The following is a 7,350-nucleotide window of genomic DNA, read 5'->3' on the forward strand; positions in this document are numbered from 1 at the left end:
CCAGAGCTAATTGGTAGGAAGGATCATTACGTCTTTTTGAGCAACAGGTCCCTCTATTACCTGATTGGCAAAACTAAGCCTGTGCCTTGCCTCTTCCTGCTTTCAGACATGCTCCTCATTACCACCAACCCTTATGATTTCCACTATGTGAGTCAAGGTGAGGTCACTGTTCCCAGTATTGATGACCAGGAAGAGCTCATGGCTACACATGTAAGTAACAGCAAAATGTGAGTCAAGGTGAGGTCACTGTTCCCAGTATTGATGACCAGGAAGAGCTCATGGCTACAGATGTAAGTAACAGCAAAAAGTTACCTACTGTACATGTCTCGAAGGTGATGTATGTGGCCTACTAAGGACACCTATTTTAATTCATTGTTTCGACTGCAGAGTGCCATTGACATCCTGGGCTTCACTGCTGATGAAAAGACTGCCATCTACAAGCTGACAGGGGCTGTCATTCCCTATGGGGAACTTGAAGTTCAAGCAGAAACAACGAGAGGAGCAGGCAGAGCCAGATGGCACAGAAGGTATCAGCAAATTCAGCAACGGACTTTTTCAAAGAACTTCCCTGTTTGCAGAGATGATATGTTAGCCTCCAAAGACAGGCCTTTGTTGGCCTGAGTCACCACATAAAACACGGAGGAAAAGCATCTTTTTTCATTTTCTAACTGCAGAGGTGCTTCCCTGATCACGGGAAATACCATTATTTTATCCAATGCATACTCCCCAAACACACACAGCCTGAAAGGGGGAACTTCAACACAGGATATCTCTCTCTCTCTAAAATCTTCAACCGCTAAGTCACCATGATGTGCAATAATATTCTTGGTGAATTAAATCCTGCATTCTTTGCTATGCAGAAATCCACTTTCCACAGAAAAGGAATGTGCTACATGCATGCCTCATGTATTCCCAGAGGCTTTTGGGGTTCTTCTGGGAACTTGCAGATTCAAGCTATTCCTAGCCAAACCATTCCTGTTCTTGTTTTCAAAGAAGGCCATCATTAGCTTCCAGAATTTACACTCCTTCCCAGACCTTCTCTATGAGACCAGACCAATGCTTTTCCATTTCTAGAAGATGAACAGCAGAGTTGTTCACATTGACCAAATTTTAGCCATTGTCCAAAGATAAATGCTTCTCTCTCTCCGCCGCGCTCTTTAGTGGCTGACAAGGCTGCCTACCTGATGGGTCTGAACTCAGCTGAATTGCTCAAAGCCCTGTGTTATCCCCGAGTCAAGGTTGGGAATGAATATGTGACCAAAGGTCAAACTGTGGAACAGGTAAATAGGAGGTAGTTTGAAAATGGCTTGAAAGTCTACTTGAGGATTCTTCTCTGACCCTAGGAGGTAACTCCAGTCCTTTCTTCTCTGCTTTAGGTGAACAATGCAGTTGGTGCCCTGGCAAAAGCTGTCTATGAAAAGATGTTCTTGTGGATGGTTGTTCGCATCAACCAACAGCTGGATACCAAGCAACCCCGACAGTACTTCATTGGTGTCCTGGACATTGCTGGCTTTGAGATCTTTGATGTACGGAACAAGAATTTGGCACCATAGTCAAGGGAGGGTCAGGGAGGGGTCATGAGGACTCAGAAACACACTTTTTATGAAGATTCAGAAGTTTACCCTTCTCATCTGCAGTTTTCTAGGAACACCTCTTCTCTGTCCAGTAGCACCCTCAAATGGCTTTACTAACAAACACTTTGATTCTAACATTTTCAACAGGTAGAAGAAAGCTCTGCTTTCTGACAAATTGTCTCAGAGGCCCTTGAGCTTGCAAAGGTCTTAGGCTTTGCAAACAAAGAGACAGCTCTAGGAATAAGGATCACACAGATGTCGGCCAAAAGTGTGGATGCTCTTGGAAGAGCCAAGGAAAGGGTAGTGCTATGGGAAAGTTCACAGCATGTTTCCTCTGTTGTGAATGCAGTGATGATGCTAGGACTTCTGTGCCAGAGCAGAGAAACCCCCGGATTGTTGACCTGAGGGCAGAGGAATTCTTGGGTGGGACACTGAGGAAGTTTCCACTCCCTGGGAGGTCAGAGAGCTGAGACACCTACACAATGCTTCAGCTAAGGTTACTGAAGTATTTACTTTTGAGTAGCACAGTAAAAAAGAACTGTTACTTTTAGCTTGATTTAAAAAATAATAATAAAATTCTTCGAGGACAGTAAATTTTACAATAGAAGTCCTGCTAAAGAAACACACACTGTTACAGTACAGTTAGGAGTGGTGTTTCAGCTGGGGAAGTTCAAACAGCATTAAGAGAATGCTAGAAAAAACCTGTGGTTTTTGCCACACCTTGAGAACCTGTGCGCCTCTCCCTCCTTGCTTTGGGCAGTTCAACAGCTTTGAGCAGCTGTGCATCAACTTCACCAATGAGAAACTGCAACAGTTCTTCAATCACCACATGTTCGTGCTGGAGCAGGAGGAGTACAAGAAGGAAGGAATTGAATGGGAGTTCATTGACTTTGGGATGGACCTGGCTGCTTGCATTGAGCTCATTGAGAAGGTACCTTTTACATAAATGTGTGCGATGTATTTTGGAATTCTGTGACATTTCTGAGCCAGATTCAGCTCAGAAAGAACTCATGGCCAGGCATTCAGTGTCAGTTAAACACAGTATTTTGCACTGAAATTTATTTTAGTATGGGGAAGAGAAATTAGGAAAAGCAAATCTGTGTCATCAGTCCTGCATTATCTGGTCTTCAAGCATGGGGAAGGTAGCCTGGTCGCCCACCAACAGATTTCTTTAAAACAAACTGGAGTCAGTCTCCTTTCCTTTTTTCTATGAAGACTCAAATCAGAACTCCACACACAAATTTGGGAAGTAAATATCATCTCACCTGACTTCCCAAAACAACTAGGTCTCTTGTACCTAATTGCCCAATTATTTTTCTGTTTACCACGTCTCCCTCCAATTCTACTCCCAATTCTAACCTGAACCGGATAGACGTTCTTACCAGTTCCATGAAGACAGGCTGCAGGAAAGCAAAAATAAGCTCCGTAGCTGAAAACAACTCCTGACAAACTTAGAGCCTTATCCAGGCTGAGATGCTACCAGCAACACACTGGTACCACTGGAACCATCCGTAGCACATGCTTCACATCATTAGCATCTTTCTCTGTCACTTTTATGGTACCTTCCAGCCCATGGGCATCTTCTCCATCCTGGAAGAGGAGTGCATGTTCCCCAAGGCAACTGACACCTCTTTCAAGAACAAGCTCTATGACCAGCATCTGGGAAAGTCCAGCAACTTCCAGAAGCCCAAGCCTGGCAAAGGCAAAGCTGAGGCTCACTTCTCCCTGGTGCACTATGCTGGCACCGTGGACTACAACATCTCTGGCTGGCTTGAGAAGAACAAGGACCCCTTGAACGAAACTGTCATTGGGTTGTACCAGAAATCATCCGTGAAGACACTGGCTTTACTCTTTGCCACCTATGGTGGGGAAGCAGGTAAGCTCTGTAAAATGTGTTCCATGTGTTTATACCGTACAAAGGGGAATCTCAAAGGCAATGATAAAGACATCTGCTCATTTTCTTCAATTTTGCAGAGGCTGGTGGTGGCAAGAAGGGTGGCAAGAAGAAGGGTTCTTCTTTCCAGACTGTCTCAGCTCTTTTCCGGGTAAGGGCAGAATTCATTATCTCTTTGAAGATGGAAAGTAATTTTATTCTGAATCTGAAAAGTCTGTTTCAGTTTTGGTCATAGCTCTTGTCATCCTTCTAAATCCTTCTCTTGCCACCCTTGGAAATTACAGAATTACCCCCTTAGAATACCACAGAATCTCTACCTCAATGCATGCATGGCCTTCCTTTTATTTCAGGAGACAGAATGATATTGCCAGCCTCCTGGAACTCCCTAGGCAATTATCTTAGACTTTTTTTTCCAACTAACTATTGATATTGCATCCTTATATTTTGGCTGATTTCTTCCTGTGTTAATTTTGCTGTTGCCTTCTCTGAATATTCTACAAAAATCTCCAAAGGGTGAAGTTCACTTACTTAGACTGGAAGTGAATAATAAATCAGCTGAACTTCATTAAAACCTTCTCTGGAGACTTCAGAGATATTTCCCGTACCTGTTTTACCTGTTTATGAAGATTTTCAGTATTGACACATTGTAGAATCTGAAAATAATAGATCAAACATCAAAACCAAAAAAATTGCCTTGAGATTGTAAGATTGTAAGGCAATGTTTTCATTTCAATGGGGAAAGAGAGTGAATGTTAAATTATGTCAAGTTAATGAATTTTTAGATCAGTTTTCAGTTATGTTTTCAAGGTTTCCATTTGGCTGAGGTGGAAATATTTAGAGAGATTGAATTACTACTAAAAAAGTAAATTTATATGGGCTGTACAAATATTCCATCCATTTAAAAAGAACTTATTTACCTGCCAAATCAAATGCTAGCCACACTTAGCCAAGACTACATGTCATCCACTTAAAATGCCCAACTAAATACAACAAGACATACCAGCTGGAAGGAAAGCTGTGAGATGGCAGCTCTGTATTTGTATAAGGAGATCAAGGAAAAGTAATACTAACCATTATTCTACAAAAGAATTTCAAACCCAAAAATCTGGGAGTCTTCAGTTTCCAAGTTTCCCTTTGGGAGTTCTGCAGAATGTTTTAGAGAAGACAAGTCTGCATCCTGAAACACTCAGTTTGATACATCCACTATTAAGCTTCCAGTGCTTACACTTAATAGTATAAACTTCATTTTATGATCTCACAGGAGAATTTAAACAAGCTGATGGCTAACCTGAGAAGCACTCATCCGCATTTTGTACGATGCATCATCCCAAATGAAACAAAAACACCTGGTAAGGGAATCCAATAGGAGGAAACCTTGAGCAGTAGAAGCTCTTCTCCTGAGTGTCAAACAGTGGGGTAGTCACTAATGGTGGTGTTTGTTAGGTGCCATGGAGCATGAGCTGGTGCTGCATCAGCTGCGGTGCAATGGTGTGCTGGAAGGGATCAGAATTTGCAGGAAAGGATTCCCCAGCAGAGTCCTGTATGCTGACTTCAAACAAAGGTAAGAGTGCTCCTCCTTTCTCCCCATTCAGACTGAGCTGAAGAGCCTGAGTATTGTAATATACTTGAAACATTATACTTTAAATTGGTACTGAACAGTAATATAAAAATGTTTCACCATCAGTTCATGATGATATGACATTGCTGAGATCAGGATTCTCTTGCACTTAGACTTAGTAGTAAAAACACTCTCCATATCCTGTTCTGAAAGGATGAACTGTCTCCAGGCATAAGACTAGTTCAATGAGACAGTCTGAGAAGGCTGTGGGGTTCAATCACAGTGGTGGTTTCGGTGATGGGGATTTCTTCATGTTCTGTTTTCTTCTGCAGATACAGAGTGCTTAATGCAAGTGCTATCCCAGAGGGACAGTTCATGGACAGCAAGAAGGCTTCAGAAAAGCTCCTTGGGTCCATTGATGTGGACCACACCCAATACAGATTTGGTCACACCAAGGTAGAAACAAGACCTGTGTTAAAAGTTTGTCAGGGAGAGGTAAGGGGGGGCTGCTCCATCAGGGGCAGGGAGCACAGTAACAGAGCTGGCAGGGTAGAGGCCTCAGTCAGCAAGTGCCCAGCCCCATAGTACCCAAGCAAGGCAAGTGGGGAAGACCCTGGAATGGTAGTCAGGTTCAACCAAGAGTCCAGACCACCAGGCAGGTTTGTGACAATAAGGAAGGTCTGAGGTGAAGCCATAAAGCCTTGGTTTTTGAGATTGGTCAGGGCCAGATATAGGTAGGTTAACAAGGCCCAGGCACTACTCATTAATTCCTGGACAGATCCACAGCAATGAAATTGATCTAATATCAAGCCAGGAAGTAAGTCCACAGGTCATGGTAGAGCTCACTGGGGTCCATGACCAGGCACCACAACCAGGTGTGGCTGAGGCTGTGGCTGAACAGGAAACCATAACTCATACCATATAGCTCAGACAAGGACTGAATGCTTAGGGCTGAGCTTATAGGAAGCTCATAGGCCCTTGGGCAGAGGGTTTGGGAGGGGGCCCAAGGTGAGGCTGGTCATGGCCGTGAAGATCTACTTCAGGATCCTGAATGACTCTCTGCCTCTATTCTGTACTACTTCACAGTAACATGCTGCAAAATTACTTTCTCAAGGTGTTCTTCAAAGCTGGGCTGTTGGGACTCCTGGAGGAGATGAGAGATGACAAGCTGGCAGAAATCATCACTCGCACACAAGCCAGGTGCAGGGGCTTCCTGATGAGAGTGGAGTATCAAAGAATGGTGGAGAGGAGGTAGACATTTCTCATATTTAGTTTGTTCTCATGGTACTTGACTAATGAAGTTTAAATTCATCATACTGAAGCTATGAAATAGCCATGTAAATTTCATTTCAGGGAATCCATCTTCTGTATCCAGTACAATGTTCGTGCATTCATGAATGTCAAGCACTGGCCCTGGATGAAGCTATTCTTCAAGATCAAGCCCTTGCTGAAGAGTGCAGAATCAGAGAAGGAGATGGCCAACATGAAGGAAGAATTTGAGAAAACCAAGGAAGAGCTTGCAAAGTCCGAGGCAAAGAGGAAGGAGCTGGAGGAGAAAATGGTGGCCCTGTTGCAGGAGAAAAATGACCTGCAGCTCCAAGTACAGGCGGTGAGTATCACCGTTCATTTGTCTCTGGGAAAAGAATGATAAACAGTCAGAACGCTTCTTACCCGAAGCAGAGACTTGCAGGAAGCTGACTAATGTGCAGTAGGAAACAGTCTAGATCACAGACTAACGTTGAGTAAACACGCACTGACAGGGGCATGGTGAGTCTCATGGCAGCCCCACATAGACTCAGCATTCCCGCTGTCTGAGGAAAGAGCCATGTAACACTAGCCAACACGTAATCCACAGCAGAGAGCTCTGAACTGGAAGGCAAATATCTCCATCTACTCACCTTTCAAAGCAGTGTATCTGTCTGACAGAGTGAAGGCAACCTGAGAAGGACCCACTTTTCCTACTTACAGCTGCACTAGAAGGCCTTGATTACTTTCAGAAACATGGATACTTCTTATTCAAACCCAATTAGAAAAAGGCAGTTTCTTAACACCAAATGAAGTGGTCAACAAGTTAGCACTGGAAATGTTAGGCGTGGCCTGGAAAGAAGGCACAGAGGTAGCTGATGGCAAAGGCAAGAACTCTATTGGTCTTGCAGCAATTTTAGTGCATGTAGAAAAGTGATAAATTTTTTTCTCAACTAAATTATTCTCAAAAATGGAAAAGCCTTTACTTCCTGAATATTATAAAGTTTCCGCTGAGACAATTAAAAAGAAAAAGCTACTAAATACTTTTTCTGTTAGGAAAAAAGAGTAGAAGCCCTTGC

At 43.3% G+C, this 7,350-nt stretch overlaps 1 pseudogene across 1 annotated transcript in view; it reads left to right on the top strand.

The window, feature by feature from the left end:
* Window positions 1–6: 6 nt before the first annotated feature.
* The window catches only part of LOC104078797, an 8,119-nt pseudogene continuing 775 nt past the window's right edge, over window positions 7–7,350 (top strand). Inside the window, exons 1-13 of the transcript XR_683541.1 lie at window positions 7–13; window positions 107–210; window positions 388–527; window positions 1,162–1,280; window positions 1,377–1,526; window positions 2,335–2,505; window positions 3,144–3,450; window positions 3,549–3,619; window positions 4,730–4,817; window positions 4,912–5,029; window positions 5,359–5,482; window positions 6,141–6,277; window positions 6,380–6,635. The product of XR_683541.1 is annotated as a myosin heavy chain, skeletal muscle, adult-like (transcript). The remainder of the gene's footprint in view (window positions 14–106; window positions 211–387; window positions 528–1,161; window positions 1,281–1,376; window positions 1,527–2,334; window positions 2,506–3,143; window positions 3,451–3,548; window positions 3,620–4,729; window positions 4,818–4,911; window positions 5,030–5,358; window positions 5,483–6,140; window positions 6,278–6,379; window positions 6,636–7,350) is intronic.

This window comes from Fulmarus glacialis, unplaced genomic scaffold (assembly GCF_000690835.1).
Source record: "Fulmarus glacialis isolate BGI_N327 unplaced genomic scaffold, ASM69083v1 scaffold8956, whole genome shotgun sequence".
NCBI classification, from domain to species: Eukaryota; Metazoa; Chordata; class Aves; order Procellariiformes; family Procellariidae; genus Fulmarus; species Fulmarus glacialis.